The sequence below is a fragment of the Syngnathus floridae genome, chromosome 4 (assembly GCF_059516105.1).
Source record: "Syngnathus floridae isolate MCC-2025c chromosome 4, RoL_Sflo_1.0, whole genome shotgun sequence".
NCBI lineage: Eukaryota > Metazoa > Chordata > Actinopteri > Syngnathiformes > Syngnathidae > Syngnathus > Syngnathus floridae.
This window is the reverse complement of record NC_142416.1, coordinates 9,965,925-9,981,855: the sequence shown is the minus strand read 5'-3', so window position 1 is coordinate 9,981,855 and position 15,931 is coordinate 9,965,925. Positions and strand designations below refer to the sequence as shown.

General features: G+C 37.4%; 1 long non-coding RNA gene across 2 annotated transcripts in view; it reads left to right on the top strand.

Moving 5' to 3' along the window:
• The window catches only part of LOC148398975 (uncharacterized), a 48,030-nt gene that overhangs the window by 22,049 nt on the left and 10,050 nt on the right, over window positions 1-15,931 (top strand). For both annotated transcript variants that reach the window (XR_015858027.1, XR_015858026.1), the window contains exon 2: window positions 3,739-3,839. This is a non-coding gene — a long non-coding RNA (uncharacterized LOC148398975). The remainder of the gene's footprint in view (window positions 1-3,738; window positions 3,840-15,931) is intronic.

Sequence of the window (15,931 nt, the reverse complement as noted above, 5' to 3'; positions counted from 1 at the left end):
TTATGTGTGAAATTATTAAGACATTATTATATCATTTCAAGTTTTCATACTAAACCGCAAGACGGCGCTCTCGGCCTGTGTTGATAATTGTGTTGATGAGTCTGACGTAAGTGACGTAGAAGAGGAAGTGCCGCGTCTTCTCCCTCCGGAGTTAGCGGAGTTGTTTAAATGTGACATAGAGAATGAAGATTTCATTGGATTTAGTGATTTGGAGTGACACGGATGGTTCAGAAAACTTGTTAGCATGTTATTTATGCTATAGTTATCGGAATAACTCTTAATATGTTATGTTAACATACCAAACACGTTCTCAGTTCATTGTTTGTCATGTAATGTTGGCATACTGTACAATTATTAAGCCTGTTGTTGCATCTATTGTATTTTTATTTTAAATTGCCTTTCAAGATGACATGTCTGTTCTTGGTGTTGGATTTTATCAAATACATTTCCCCTAAAAATGTGACTTATATTCCAGTGCGACTTATGTGTGTCTTGTCTTTCTTAATTATGCATTTTATGGCTGGTGCGACTTGTACTCCGAATCGACTTATAGTCAGGAAAATACGGTACTCAAACATTCACAAGCTTAAAGTGCAGAAAAGCATGCTGGGAATGCAGCTACTCTAATGTTTGTTGAGAAGCCCTAATGACACTAAAATCACTAACCCAAAAGGCCCAAAAGGGAATTTTTTTAAATTAAAATGTTAGTCTTTTTTTAAGTGAGCAAGTCATTTCACCATATTATATTGGTCCATCATTTGTAAAAAAAAAAACAAACAAAAAAAAACATACCTATGTGGGAACTGACCAATAGTATCGATATGTGAAAAATATTTTTTGAACGGACCACAATTGGACATTGAAAATTTTGAAGTTTCCGCCCGACACCAGCAATATATATTATGGCTGGCATACCCTTCTCATGTCTCTTTCTACGTCTTTTATATCTGCATTTACTTCAAAGCGGCGAGTTGCATGTTACCTGATGCTAATAGTCCACATGAAAGAGAATCTGTATGAGGTGCAAGCGTTGAGGTGCTGACGGAGCCACTTGTGGGACTCAACTGGCTTCTGCATCAATGCGGACACTTTATTCCCCAGCTTCTAGTTAGCGGTGACTTCTAAAGGACCTTCACAAATGCAGGAAGGGAGTGCGTATACGCATCTGCTCTGGTTCAAGATCAGCAACGAGGCAGTAGTGTAGTCCATCTTTGAATATACTGTATGACCTGCACGCTATTCGGATGGACCATGCAGGCCTGAAGTATTGACACAGAACCTACGTGCAAAATGCTGTCCTTCAGTGGCTGATTTGCTCATTTAAAATCAGTATAGGGTACATATCACTCAAGAAAGAAAAAGCAGTTAAAAATGTTCACACTAATGTGTAAAGATGATTAAATCCCGTGCATGAGGTGGGTAATCTAAATATAATTTCAGCCGTGATTCTGCTTTGTTGCACTTAAGAAAAAAGTTAAGGTGAAAATTCAGTGGTTATGTTTTAATCTTAAAGAGAACAGCAAGAACTTTACAGGGTTGATGCTGCTTGTACTCAAAAGTAATTCTCATTTCCTCCCATAGTCCGAATTATTATGTTAATTGAAGATGCTAAATATAGGTGTGATTTAAAATTTGAATGTGTGAACATTTATCTGGAACATTTGGGAAAAAGTGCACTTGCCCTATTGATTTTGTATATTAAGAGAAAACAGTGCTTTTAATGAACTTCACTCTGTTCATTATTTTTTATTTTTTTTACTTAATTCATTGCTTGCACAATAGACCTTTTTTTTTTGGGTGGAGACTTACTGCTCTGGGTGCTGTTCACCAATCAAATGTAATCCATGGGAGCCAGGCAGCTACTGTACACAGTCCACACGCAGTCTTTGCGGGCTTCTCAAAGTGACTCATTTCACTTGGCCTGAATTTATCCGTGACTTCAGACTACAGTGTAGCCACTTTTCCCTATGTCATATTTGATCGTTTGATGTTTAAAGTGCTGATGTTGGGGTTTTAATCTTTGATATTAAACCTTTTTGTCATGGTGGATATGTGGCCGGGAAGGTAAACATGTCATATCACATGTTCTGGTGGGCAGTAACAGCTCTAATTTAGTGTTATAGGAGGCAATTGTATTTTTTGTGTCATAGGTTGTGCCTCTGGATGGATGCTTTCTCAGCCAAATATACCTTGTGAAATGTATTTTTAAACCCAATGATTCTTTTCGGTAAAATAAAAACAAATTGAAATCATTCCTCATTATTATTGCTCTTTCATGCTTTTCTACTCCTGCAACATTTAATGTAACGGAAATAAGGGCACACGCCATATCCCTCATCAGGTGACTGGCGCTTCCATAATCTTTTGTATCATTTCTATTGACTTCAGCTCACAAGATGAGAAGGAGGTAGAATGATATGAATAAAATACATATGTGATTGAAATGGTTTTGTGATAAGTGATTGAGAACTCTACAATTAAATTCCATTTATATCTCCATCTAAACAATATGCACTCACACTTGAATGTAGGCAATTTTGGTATGAAAATGAAAGATGCAATTTTCAGAAAAAAAAAGGCACATTTATGGGATTATCCTATACATTTTTGGAAAATACACTATCACATACGATTCTAAACAGTTACCACATAGAGATGGGGAAGTGTGGCCAGAGATTGCGGACTAGTTGAGGAGAGGTGCAAAGATACTCGTGTCAAAAGGATATCCCACTCTGAGTGTAATAAGATTTTTTTATGCATAATTTCTTTCCCTTCCCAAAACTATAACGAGAGAATGTCAAACATTATGGATATGAAGTTTTTCACAAGCAGCAAAATGTTAATTTTGTTTTCACAGCCTCCTCTCTTATGGTGGTGGTTTTGAGGATGGATTTGATAAGTAAAAGCTCTGTAGCTGCGTAAATCTATGTTTCGTTTGACGCTAGTCATTTTGAACATTTTCTCATTCAAACAGGCTTTGATTAAAAACAAAGGATCGCTTATCTCAAAGAGCTAGATTTCTTCTCCTGGCCTTTGAAAATAGCTAGCATTATGGTAAACACATGTACAAAAGCTTCAGCCTTTGCATATTCAAGTCAGCCTCTTTCAAAGGACAGCGTAGAACATCACTAGAAGGGCTACGGTGTGAAGACCAAATGAATAACATTGATCTTGTTGAGCTCATTGTATTTCTTTCCCTCCCAATTACACCTCTTACTCAAACATGAATCAGATGCAGATGGAAATAAATTCCAACAACTACTGAGATAGATGGCTAATCTCCAAGAAAAGTGGACCTCTTGAAATTGCTGTCAATGGTACCAACACTTTATAGATTATTTTGAAAAGAATCATGAGTATTTGCCTTTATACTCACAAATTTTACACACTGGAAAAGAAATACTATTTGAAAACTAATGTAACACTTTCAAGAGTTGATATCATCCAGTCACTCATGAGGGCCTACTTAAAAGTGGTCTTTTAAAATTGGAGGGATTGCTCTCTAACACTATACTTGGTCGGAAAATGTTAGGCTCGCCATGTACTCTGTATATTGGCGAACGTGTTGAAACACGCACACAAATTGGCAGCCAAAATGTTAACAAAAAAACAAGCTCAAGTCTTGTAAATCAGATGATGTCGTATACAAGTTCATGGTACTTCTCTTCTCTCTAGATAAATGTATGCGCAATCACACGTCCCAGTTTCAACTCAATGAAAATGTACTTTCTTGCACAGGGGCAGAAGAGGAATCTCATGAAAGCCACATTTCAGCCTCAACCTGAATATCAAGAGAATCAGATGAAGATAATGAGAACAATTGGTTCCTGTCCACACTGGTGAGCAGTTTGTTGGTCAGTGCTAAAAATACCTGCTTTATTCAGGTCCCATTGTTGGACTTTGGCAATATGTTACATTCACTTGCATCATCTTGAAACCTTTTGAAGTTCCCATGACATTTCTTGCTCCCTTACCCAGGCTCAGCTTTTTCTTCTCCTTTGACCTAAGTAACATACAATCAGAGAGATAAAACAATGTTATTCAGCTACATGATTATCCATTGATGTGGTGACACATCGCATCATAACAATAAGGGCTGTTGTCACATCGAACTCATTTGTGTGCATTGAGTGCATTTAAAAAGAACAACAATGTACAAGGTCATTTTGTTCCTATGACAATGACGTATTGTATTTTCCGGACTCTAAGTCGCAGGTTTTTTCATAGTTTGTGTGCTTTACACTCAGGAGCGACTAATATGTGAAACTATTAACACATTATTACATCATTTATTTTCACAATAAACTACAAGAGCGCGCTCTAGGGCTCTGGAATAATTGGAACTGCAATTGGCGAGGAGTCTGATTTAAGCGATGTAGAAGAGGAAGCGCCGCATCTTCTCCCTCCGGAGTTAGCGGAGTTGTTTAAAAGTAACACAGAGGACAAATATTTCATTGGATTTAGTGATTTGGAGTGACACGGATGGTTTGGTAAACTTGTTGGCATGTTATTTATGCTATGGTTAATAACTCTTAATATGTTACGTCAGACAAGTTCTCAGTTCCTTGTTTATGTGTCATGTAACATTAGCATACCATACAATTATTCAGCCTGTTGTTGCCTCTATTCTATTTTTTATTTTAAATTGCCTTTGAAGATGACATGTCTGTTCTTGGTGTTGGATTTTATCAAATACATTTCACCCAAAAATGCGATTTATACTCCAGTGTAACTTATATATGTATTTTTCTTCTTTATCATGCATTTTATGGCGGGTGCGACTTGTACTCTGGAGTGATCCGGAAAATACGGTAATCTCAATTTGTACACAAATCATAATGCATTACAGTGTATGAAAAAGACTCCTTTGCCGTAATATATAATAATGAAATGAAAAACAGTAACAAAAAAGACAATTCAGGCATATCCACATTTAAATGTGTGCAAAACAATCTATTGTGCATCATTTATAACTGCATAAAGTCATAGGTCAGTAATCTGTGGGCACTTGCGTATGTATATCATGGTCTGTACTTAAGTCTGGAATCATTCTTCTACTTGTCTATTACTATCCATAGCATTCACTGAAAATCCACACAAAAATTTTTTTTTTGTTGCTTTTATGTTCTGCTCTGTTTGCTCTATTCAATTTGGTCCCCCTTCTGAGCTATTTTTTATTATTTTGTTTCGTTAAATTTTTACATGTTTGTTCTTCATATACCTCCATGGTCATTCAGTCCCGGTTGTGCTGTGCACATCCTCGTGCTGTCTCACTCGGCAGAGCGAAACATCGTGCGCAGATGTTGCCCGTCTCCAAAGAGCAGAGGCGGCTGATGCATGGTAAAGACTTGCCAGCAGAGTCAGGCATGGATCAAACAAAACGAGCGACTCTCATTTTGTTCTGTCGCCAATATATCCGGGCGCAAAAACCCTTCCCCCAAGTCATGCATTCCAATAAGACCCCAATAGATTGTACTGCTCAGACTGATGACATGCGTATTCATTCAGGACTGAAATTATCGGCTTTCTCAGCATTGGACTTAATCACCCATGGGGACGTATAAGCCAGAGTGAGCGATAGAATGAAATAAACCTCTGTATCCTAGTCAGTGCATTTCTCCCTCTCCCAATATGATGTTTTGTTTGCCCTTGAAGTCAATTCATATTCACTCAGAGGAAATTGAGGAGGCATTTCATGTTGTTGAGCATGCAGATCATTTGTAAATGCTAATAGGCACTAAGTGACAAGGAAGAAGCCGCAATTGAAGTGAGTGTGCCAACATCTGATGAGTCCCGAAGCTATTAAATTTGTCTAGGTCACCTAGCAGTAAACGTCTAAGACGTTGTCTGTCGGGTTAAATTGCTAACAGTGTTCATCTACCCATAAGGTGAAACAAATAATTACAAAAATATTCAATAAACTTAAAAAATGTTTCTTTAGCCTAACTTACTCACTTATGGTGTTGCAAAATGTATTCTATTCAAACTTTCAATACGTTGTTTACGTACAATTGAATTTGTCTGCATATTACATGATCACATTATTAAAACAAGTTGCACAGAACTTGGGGCTTGCAACAAATGCAACTATCCATCCTTCTAATTATCCTGCCCTGTGCAGAAACCGCAATATGATACCTTACTGATATCCATTTTTCCCGCCTTGCTTTTGTTCACATTGACTTGTTGTCAGATTGCTCATTTGTGAGTCGATCTTATGTGTACTTTATAGATTCGCCCATGCTTATCCGTGGGACCTTTCGACACACACATACTGATTTGGAATCACACATTGTCACGTGGACAAAGGCAAAACAGCCCCCAAACAGGGCACACACGAGATAATATAAGATTAAGCAACCATTTTGGATAGATAGTGCCCAACCAGTCAAGTCAAATGTATTTATATAGCCCTTAATTACAAAAAACATCTCAAAGGCCTTCACATGGCCTCAGTTGACAATTATTCTCGACATCCCTTGATCTTAACCCCCAGGAGGGCAAGGAAAAACTCACAAAGCCCCTACTGGGGGAAAATGAGAAACCTTGAAAAGAGACCGCAGATGGGAGGATCCGCCTACCAGGAGGACTAGGCTGTAATGGATACAGAATGGGCAACATTCAACATTTAATCTGTCGAGCGTGATTTTGTGCGTGTGTGTGTTTCCGGTATATGTTTTTGTAGTAGTGTGTGGTACAGTCTGGCTAATGTGCCCACCCTATCAGTCGAAAGTCTACAATTTGTATTTATTTATATAGTTTTAAAAGTAAGTAACCATTGTACATAAGACGGGAGAGGAGGACCTCCCCTGGCCTCACCTTCAATCTGTGTTTACCTCACACACTGTAAAAAAGAACAGCTATGCCATGCCAAACGTCATAAGTGGAAAAAAAAAAAAAAGAACACGTAAGACACATTGTGGATAAATTCACTCTAATTTGTTATTTTGTAATGAATTTGTGTAATATTGAAGTAGACAATTCATACTGTAATTTACACTAGTTCACCAGATTTTAGTACTTTCTCTAACTCAAGTAATTATGTGGATGGCTTCTTTTTACTTCTACTTTTTCTAATTTTTAAAGTAAAACAAGTTCACATGGAAATACGCAGTAACATGGGCAAATAATTATGCATCCTGCATTATATACAAGCATTTTTTTATGGCATGAAAGCTGAATGAAAATCTATCACTGCTAACCTGTCTGATATGTATATTGTACTTGTATATATTGTAAAGTTCAAACCATACCCAATAAGCAGCAACTAGCTCTGAACGACCAAATATGAATATATAATATAAATACTTGTCTCTCCTTTTGACATAGCTTCTTCCCTAAAAAAAATATGAATCATAGCAGTCTCTAAATAGTTTTCTGATGAACCAAAGACCCTGGTTTCTCTGCATATGGTATAATGATGAAAGGGTGTCATTCAAATCCAAACAGAAGATGAGTACTCATTAGTGGCTGGGTAGTGCAGTGATGCAAACTTCACTCAGCCCCTGCCTCACTTCATCTTCTTCTATCAAGTGCCTTTTGCATATTTTCTGAGGTATGTGCCTGTAAAAATTCAAAGATAAATGTCTGACAAAATCCTTACTATATTCCAAAGTCTTTGTCCAATTATTGTCACAAATTAATCAAAGCTATGATTAGCAAACATCCAGGAAAACAAAGTATCAATATAATAGTGTCTGTTTCAACATAAAAACACATATTTACCTGTAGGAAGTAAATAACTGATCTATTATAAAAGTGGGGAGGCCAATAAAACAAGGTGATGGGAATGAATTACATTTAAATGCAGTTCTTAGCTATATGATCTCTCTTGGGATGGGCATAGCAAGAACAATATTTTACAGGAATGTCTTCTGGGGCAAAGCTTTACATGCTAAATATACTAAGAACAGCTCCATGTAATGTTATCGTAGTCTTTCTCAAATATTTTGTAAGGTGTCCCACTCTATTACTCTGTGTTTTATGTTTCTAATCATATGCTTTCCTAGCCACTCATGCAGTTTCCTTCAGCAGTAGCAGTATAAACTCACCAAAGGCTTTATTGGATTGTGTTTCCCTTGCCAAACTGGTCTTCGATTGTTCACAGTGGCGGCCTGCACCCCGCATGTTTTATCTGGCTACATGTAGCGCATGCTGCTTCTGGCACAGAGGATCAGCTTCAATTCCTGCGAGTTAGTAGAGACGTTGTCCTCCGATGGATCTGAATAATTGTAGATCTGATCTCATAGCAGGTTTGTCTCTTGTGCGCCATTTAACCCAATTCAAATGCTTCCGGTGAGATAAAAGGATGTTTCTGTGAAAGTACTCTCTTCATCAGTCATTGACAATGTCACATCCTGGTGGTGGTCATGTCCTTGGGTGAACGTCAGCATTTTCACTGTGTAATTTTTGTCTTTTATGCATCCCATTTCTGGCTCCATTTGCACTCATAACCACCGCTCACGTTCTGGTTTGCCACGAGCCACTATCCATTTGTGAGAGAGCATTAGGTCAACTGCAAGTTGCTGTGATGACCTCACTGGATACAATTATGTGCTCTTTTCGACTTAAGGAAAAAATTAAGTGCATGAAAACATACATACTGGTTTTAAAAGACAAATGTCGTAACACAGACGAATGTTAGCCCTTACTGAAAATGGAATCTGAAAAAATAATGCAGACAGTTAAATAGTAGAAAATGCTTAAATCCAATTCAAATTAACACGACTCATTTGTTTCTTGATTCCTTACAGAATTTAGTGTCAGTTTTAAAATTCCACATTATCCAAATGACCAAAGTCCTGTACTCAAGACTTTCTAGAAAAGGCATTCTTAAGATGGAACACAAGTATAGGGGTTTTCACAAATGCTTGGAAATGGATGTTAACAGGCTTTCAGCTGGTGTACCAAAATTAGAGCAATGTCGACAAATGGCTGGCTTCCTGTTGCACTGAATTACAATGCTGTCAACTGTTTCATATCACTTTTGAGGTTGGCAGCACATTTCAATTTTCATAATTTCTGAATGCGATTGACACAGAGCAGTTGATGCATGTTGCATCTTTCAGAAAATATTGGCAACATATAAAATGACTTCTATGTACAACTGTGCAGCAAAAAGGCCAATTCACATTGATGTCCTTTCTGTATCGATGTCCAAATGCAGACAGGCTAACAAGTGTTAGTTTTAATAAAGCCATAACCATAGCTCATTAACAGCAGTGTGGAAATGCTGGCTCCTCTGAAACATGCTTTTTAATGACCCCCATGAGATAGATCATCTGAATATGCAACACTGATCTTTTCTTGGAGAATAACAGTCTCGGGGGCTGGCTGTGAATTAGTAACAGCCACACATGTACCTTCACCCCCATGACACACACACACACACACACACACGTACACACACACACACACAAAAGATTGCACACTGACATTCAAGCACATGTGGAATAGTAGCAATGAAACACTTACTGCAAAATGTCTCAACAACTGCATGAACAACAAGAACGGTTTCTATGACAACAAGCATACTCTTTCTCCTTGGCTGTAGCTTATTACATTGGACAGCGCAACTCCATTATTCCTTGTTATTTTGACTATTACTGTCTGCTGACTTTCCGTGTTAGAACTTCATTTACCGTTGCATGTATTGATTAATGAAAAATGAAGTACTGAATCAGAAAACAGGTGTTGCATTACAAATGGATTCACTGCATAATCCTCATAATCCACTTACACCTAGTGTTATACTAAACATGTTTTCCTTTTACTAAAGTCTTGTTTCCAAATGTTTTAGTTCATCATGAAAAAACGACACCAAATTTATACAGCAAAGTGAAAATATATTTTTTGTTTCTATGGAATCCATCTCTTGATTTAAAGGGGGAGTTTGCAATTTCTGATCGTAGTTTAGTTTCCCACCGCCCCCACCTCAAGTTCTTGACCAAAGCCACAATAATGTTATAATGCAGAGTGAATAACCCATTCTTACCCAGGGCCACTTAATTATCAGCATGACTTATTCATAATGAAGTGTTGCGTCGCTTTGCTCTTGTTTTGAGGGCTGTTCAATTTCTTTGAATTTTTGCTGCTAAATAATCCGGCCAAAGAAACTGAGGCTGCGGCTTTGTGCCCTTGTGTGAAAGCGAAAGCAAATGATCGACAAGATATCTTGTTCACGCCTACATACAGTATGTATAGTATTCATTCATTCATTCTCTTTCCGAGGTCCTCTCACAGGGGCAGTGACTTAGTCTCCCCAGCGTGCTCTGGGTCCTCCTCGGGGCCTCCTTTCAGTGGGACAAGCCTCACCAGAGAGGCGTTTGGGGAGCATACTAATCAGATGCCTGAGCCACCTCATCTGGCTCCAATAAAAGCTACAAACATATTGAGAAACATGGTTGTAATGAGTAATGTGCAAATTCTAGTTTAATCCCTTAATGCACTAATCATATATAAAAGTGAGTAATTCTTGCAAAGGTTATTAATTTTGTCTCTTTTTACCCCCTGGAACAAATGCGTTAAGCTTTTAATGCTACTTCTATCTGAGCAAAGCCACACATTTAATAGTAATGTATGAATTAAATGAGGAAACAATCTAATCCAGACTCAGCGCATTTAACATTCACTGATGTCAAAGCTAATCCAGATATACAAAATTTATCCCAAAACCCCACATGTAAGCAATCCTAGTGGAACCCCGACTCCATGCAGGGAACCCATATAGGATAAAAGTGAGATGAATTGCTAGCTGTTGATATCAGTTTTGGCTGAATACAATCAGACCTTTTTAACAGTTTATATATTAATAATACTTACATATATATAATAATATATCATAATAAATATTATATATATATATATATATATATATATATATATATATATATATACCCGCACCCTCCTTACTATGAGGCAGACGTGTTAACCAGTGCGTCACTGAGCCATTCAATGGATTAATTAATTCTGCATATTGCCTCATTGCCTGGTTTAAGTGCTTGCTCATGAGGGCTTCAGTTGGACTTCTTTAATGTGTCAGGATGGTCCACATGGTTCATATAGTGTCCTGAAATTACTTCAGTTGTGCTAATTGAATGGACTAAACTCAGCTCAACCTTATTTATGGAGCACTTTATGAACTGCAGCTGGAACAAAGTGCCATGCACAATGTACAGAAAATATTCATAGCGCCTTAAATACTTAACTCTTTCTTTGACACATTGCTGACAGTTGACAAAATCATTTCTTCATTTTTCTTCCGCAAATTTCCCCCCATATTCACAGAAATATTTATACAAATTCAATTCCAAAAATTGATAACACATGGCCATATGTATTCAGAACCTTTTCTCAGTAGAATCAGAATTTTGAGCTAATCCAGCTATCAGTCTTCTTGGGAATGATGCAACAGGTTTTTCACACCGGGATTTTGATATACTCCGACATTTGTCCTTTCTTATCCTTTCCAGTTCTGTCAAGTTAAATAATGAATGTTGCTGGACAGCTTTTTTCAGGTCTTTTCAACATTGCTCAGTTGGGTGTGTCAGGGTTGCGGCTGTATGCTCTCTTGTTGGAAGATAACCTTTTGCCCAATCTGTACTCTGGTGCATATATCGTTTAACAAATTGTAAAAAAAAACAAAAACAATGAGCAGCTAAAAACATCCCCACTTCACTTATGAGGAGGTGGCAGGTAAATAGCGTCTGTTTTCCTCCACTCGTACCACCTAGAGATAAGGCCACAACGTTCTATTTTGGTCTAATCAGACTATTGAATCTTATTTCTCATACCTGTGCTTTTCGTCCAACGCTATGCGAGCTCTCATGTCTCTTGCGCTAAGGAGAATATTCCATTGAGTCACCCTGATGCTTGATGCTTTGTAGAAATTTCTTCCATCTCACCACTGCATCTCTGGAGTGTCGTCACGGTGATCTTTGGATTCTTCTTTTGGACTTTCACCAAGGTTCTTTATCCCTGATTGCTCAGTTTGGCCTGGTCAACCCAAATCCCTTAGTGATTATGGAGGCCTCTAGAAACCTTAATTGCAGAATAAATTGTTTTCTTACCTTGATCAGATCTGTGTCTTGTCACAAGTCTGTCTCAGAGTTCTTTGGTCAGTTCCTCGACCTCATAATTCTCATTTGCTGACATGCACTGTGAGCTGTAAAATATAGACAATCGGCAGGTGTGTCTTTCCCAGTCAAATGCAGTCAATAAGTTAAACACCGCTGGACTCCATTGAAGGTGGAGAACAATCTCAAGGATCATCAGAATTAATATGTAGACGACACCTGAGAGTATACAAGTGTTTGAACATTTCCCTGACTTAAAATCCAAACGGAAAGATCCCAATTAGTTAGGCAGTAAGAGTGGTCAAAAATGGAATTACCCAGGTTCTTCCAATGATATTCCTGAAGTGGAACAAAATTACATGTCCGTCACATTTTTTTTTAGCCAAACAAATCTGAGGACACTCTCCGTTGAGCGCCATTTGTGTGACTGAATAATGCTATTTATGTACTGTAGTTGTTTACTGTCATTAGGACATGTGTGCAAGTCCCTAATGAAGTGTCTGTCTTTTTTTGTCTGGTAGAGGTGTTGCACCAAAATATACTTTTTTTGGGGGTGGGGCTGAAAAACACACTCGTCAGTATTGCACATCCATCACGACTATCGCACATCTCATACACTGTATGACGGACAGGAGCTGTTGAGTCTACGAGAGGCCTTACGTTGGAAGTGATTAACAGCCCGCCATGCCTCTTACAATCACAAAAGGTTGCCTTGTTCATCAGTAAGAGATGCTAAAGAGCCTTGACAAAGTGTTGCCACTTTGCGGCAAGTGATGAGAAGAGGTACTTCATTAGATTAGCTGTCAGGAGATTGTGCTGATGTGTTGAATTGTTATTCACAGTCACCTGGTATGTGTAGTTTGTCTTTCCACAAAATTGTCCATAGATATTTTCGATAATTTCTATGCTGTATATACATAACTTAAAAATATATATTTTGTATACTAATTTAAGTAAAATATGACCTATTACAGGGCCTGTCATACCCACATAACAATACAGGAAGGTTCATGCATAATTCTTCTGCTTCTTACCAGGCGTAGCTTCTAATGCGTGGCTGACATGTCTATTCATTAATCAACTGCTTTTGACAGAATGGCATGGCAAGTATGGGAATATTTTGTTCAGTGCCAAACTTGACAGGCCTGTCTGCTACCAATAAGTGGAAGAGGGGCAGCGATACTCCCAAATTCCCTGTTTTGATAATCAAGTGCTCCCCCTTACTGTGCTCTGCATTGGTCACAGTAATGTGGTATAATCCTCTTAGATTACAATTTTGACACATTACAAAGAATTTGCTTCATGCTAAATACTTGACACTGGTTACTACAGTAACTGTCAAAATTAAAATTCAAGTGCAAATTGTCTGTCTCAGATTTGAAACATACCTTATCCATTTTAAACATGCATTTTAAAGTCTGCATCAACTATTTCTGGTTGCATTTGCAGTAATACAATAATTGCGAATATATTCAATTAAATTGGTGATCCTGGGTCACCAGGAAAATGTCAGACACTATTCTAACCTTTTGTAGCAAAATATGTATTTAATATTTTAGACATTTGTTTTAGATCACATAAATATTCATCTTGAGTTCATCTTGAGACAAAGCCTCAAAACCTGCCTTGATTTAATTAATAGTTTGTCAGGGTGCTTTGGAATGATGAATTTGCTGTAAGCTCTTGTTGCATCAGATGAACTCTGACAAACACAATTTTAGAGAATGCATAAGGTGAATTTGCAATTTAATTTACAAAGTCTGCACATCTGACAGAAACGTTCACACTCTCCAAGTCGTGATGAAATAAAGCATGCAGCTACCTTGCCAGGAATTTTAGACAATGAAATCATGGTGACTTCATCAGTAAATTTTCTGTACTGTGGGTGTAGAGGATGATGCCAACTAGAGTTGTTGCTCAGAGCCACAGCATACATTAAATAAGTTGAATTAGAGAGGGGGAGCAATATCGGTGCACAAAGCAGCACAGCATGTTTATTGACTCTGCTTGTTTGAAGAGTCATTGTGGGTAGATGGTTATATTGGCCATGATATGAGCACAGGATGAAAACAACAAACATGGTGACCTGCTTGGAAGTAAGATCATGATTCAGAGTCAGAAATCTCTTTATCTTTCATGTACAATAGTGGATATGTAATAGTAAAATATGAAGTTTAGGTAGAGTCTGCTAACTCAAATTTTGTCATTTTGCAGGAGATTTAAAATTGTACACCTGCAATAAAAGCTGGGTGATTAGCATCTTGGTGATGTATTTGCAAGTTTTTTATGAAAGATGAATCAGCAACTCCAAATATGAGACCAGGGTCCTTCAGGTCGGGGATGAGATCCTGCCCCATATGGAGAAGTTCAAGTCGCAAGATGGATTTTGTGTGATGTTTCATTGATGTGGCCATCTTGTAAATGTGCATTGCCGGCACATGTCAAACTAAACCTATTTATCTAAAAGATGCGACTTTTCTCTTCCATATTCTTTCTCTCTACATTTTTGCACTTCCCTTAAATATGACCCTACACCCCCCCCCCCCCCACACACACACACACACAAACAACAAATACATGAAAATATAATCATTTCATTTCGCCCAATTTGTCTCTTACTGACTCAAATAATATATTTTTTAATTCATGGCATTCTGATATTTGCCACGTAGAATGTTAGAGTTTCAGAATTTCAAAGAAATAGGTTTGAATAATGCATTCCTATAGGTATTCAATATTGATAGTTGTTTTTAATATTTTTTTATTTAGTGACCCAAGAGCAGCAAAATATCAGAAATACTACCTCTCGGTGAGGAAACTTCAAAAGTGAAAAAATATCACATTGGCTCCTTTTTGATGTGGACATTGTCTATTGTTGTAAAGCTTCACTAGTTTTAAAATAGTTTGATTCAAGGGTTTCATTATGGCAGTGTTTCTATTGGTGTGTCCTAAGAGTGCACTTTTTCCCTCTTGTTTCCAAGTATTACAAAAATATACTTCAACCATTTGAGGCAGTAATGCACCATTAAGTGCAATACAGCATGGTTCACTGACTGCGGCTCCATGCTCAGAACAAGCCATTTTAATTGCTTTTAGCTTCTACACCTACCTATTTTCCTTTTGAAAAAAAAAAAAAAAAAAAGCTCAGGTTTAGCTTTTGACACAGATTCTGACGTGCCCTTCTGATGAACCTCACAAACAAGGTGAATGCTTTCTTTAAAAAGAATGAATTGATTGATTTAATGTGTAACTTTTCTGGTTATTAATCCAGGAAAATAACATGAATAAATTACCACCAGTCAACATGCGACTTATTTTTCACATCCTTTTCCTAAACATATGAGCCTCAATATATAAATGAATACACAATAAGTATTATAGCAAAAGATAGACAACCAAATGAACTGCAACTTTCCAATAAGCAATTGTGCACTTAAGAATTACCTACCGACGTCTAGAAATATTCTTCTGCAGAATACTACATTAAAAAGCAGACACATTGACATTCATACCTATGGACAATTTAGAGTACCAAATTTATCTACCATACATGTTTTGGTAATGTGGAACGAAATCGAGTACCCGGAGAAAACCCATGCAGGCATCTTTTTACATGATTGTCGGTTTTCATAAAAATGGATTCAAACTCAGCCTCTTTTTGACAAAATACACGGTTTCAATATTTCTACAAATCAACATTAAAGTAAGAGGTATCAAATTGAATTGTTGTGTAGTTGTATTTGTTATCATAAAACAATACCATATAAACAGCAATACTTGGTTGACAGTCATTAATAAAAAAAAATGGTGTAATACACTTTATTGCAAAATAATATTGCAACACATTTCCCAATTCA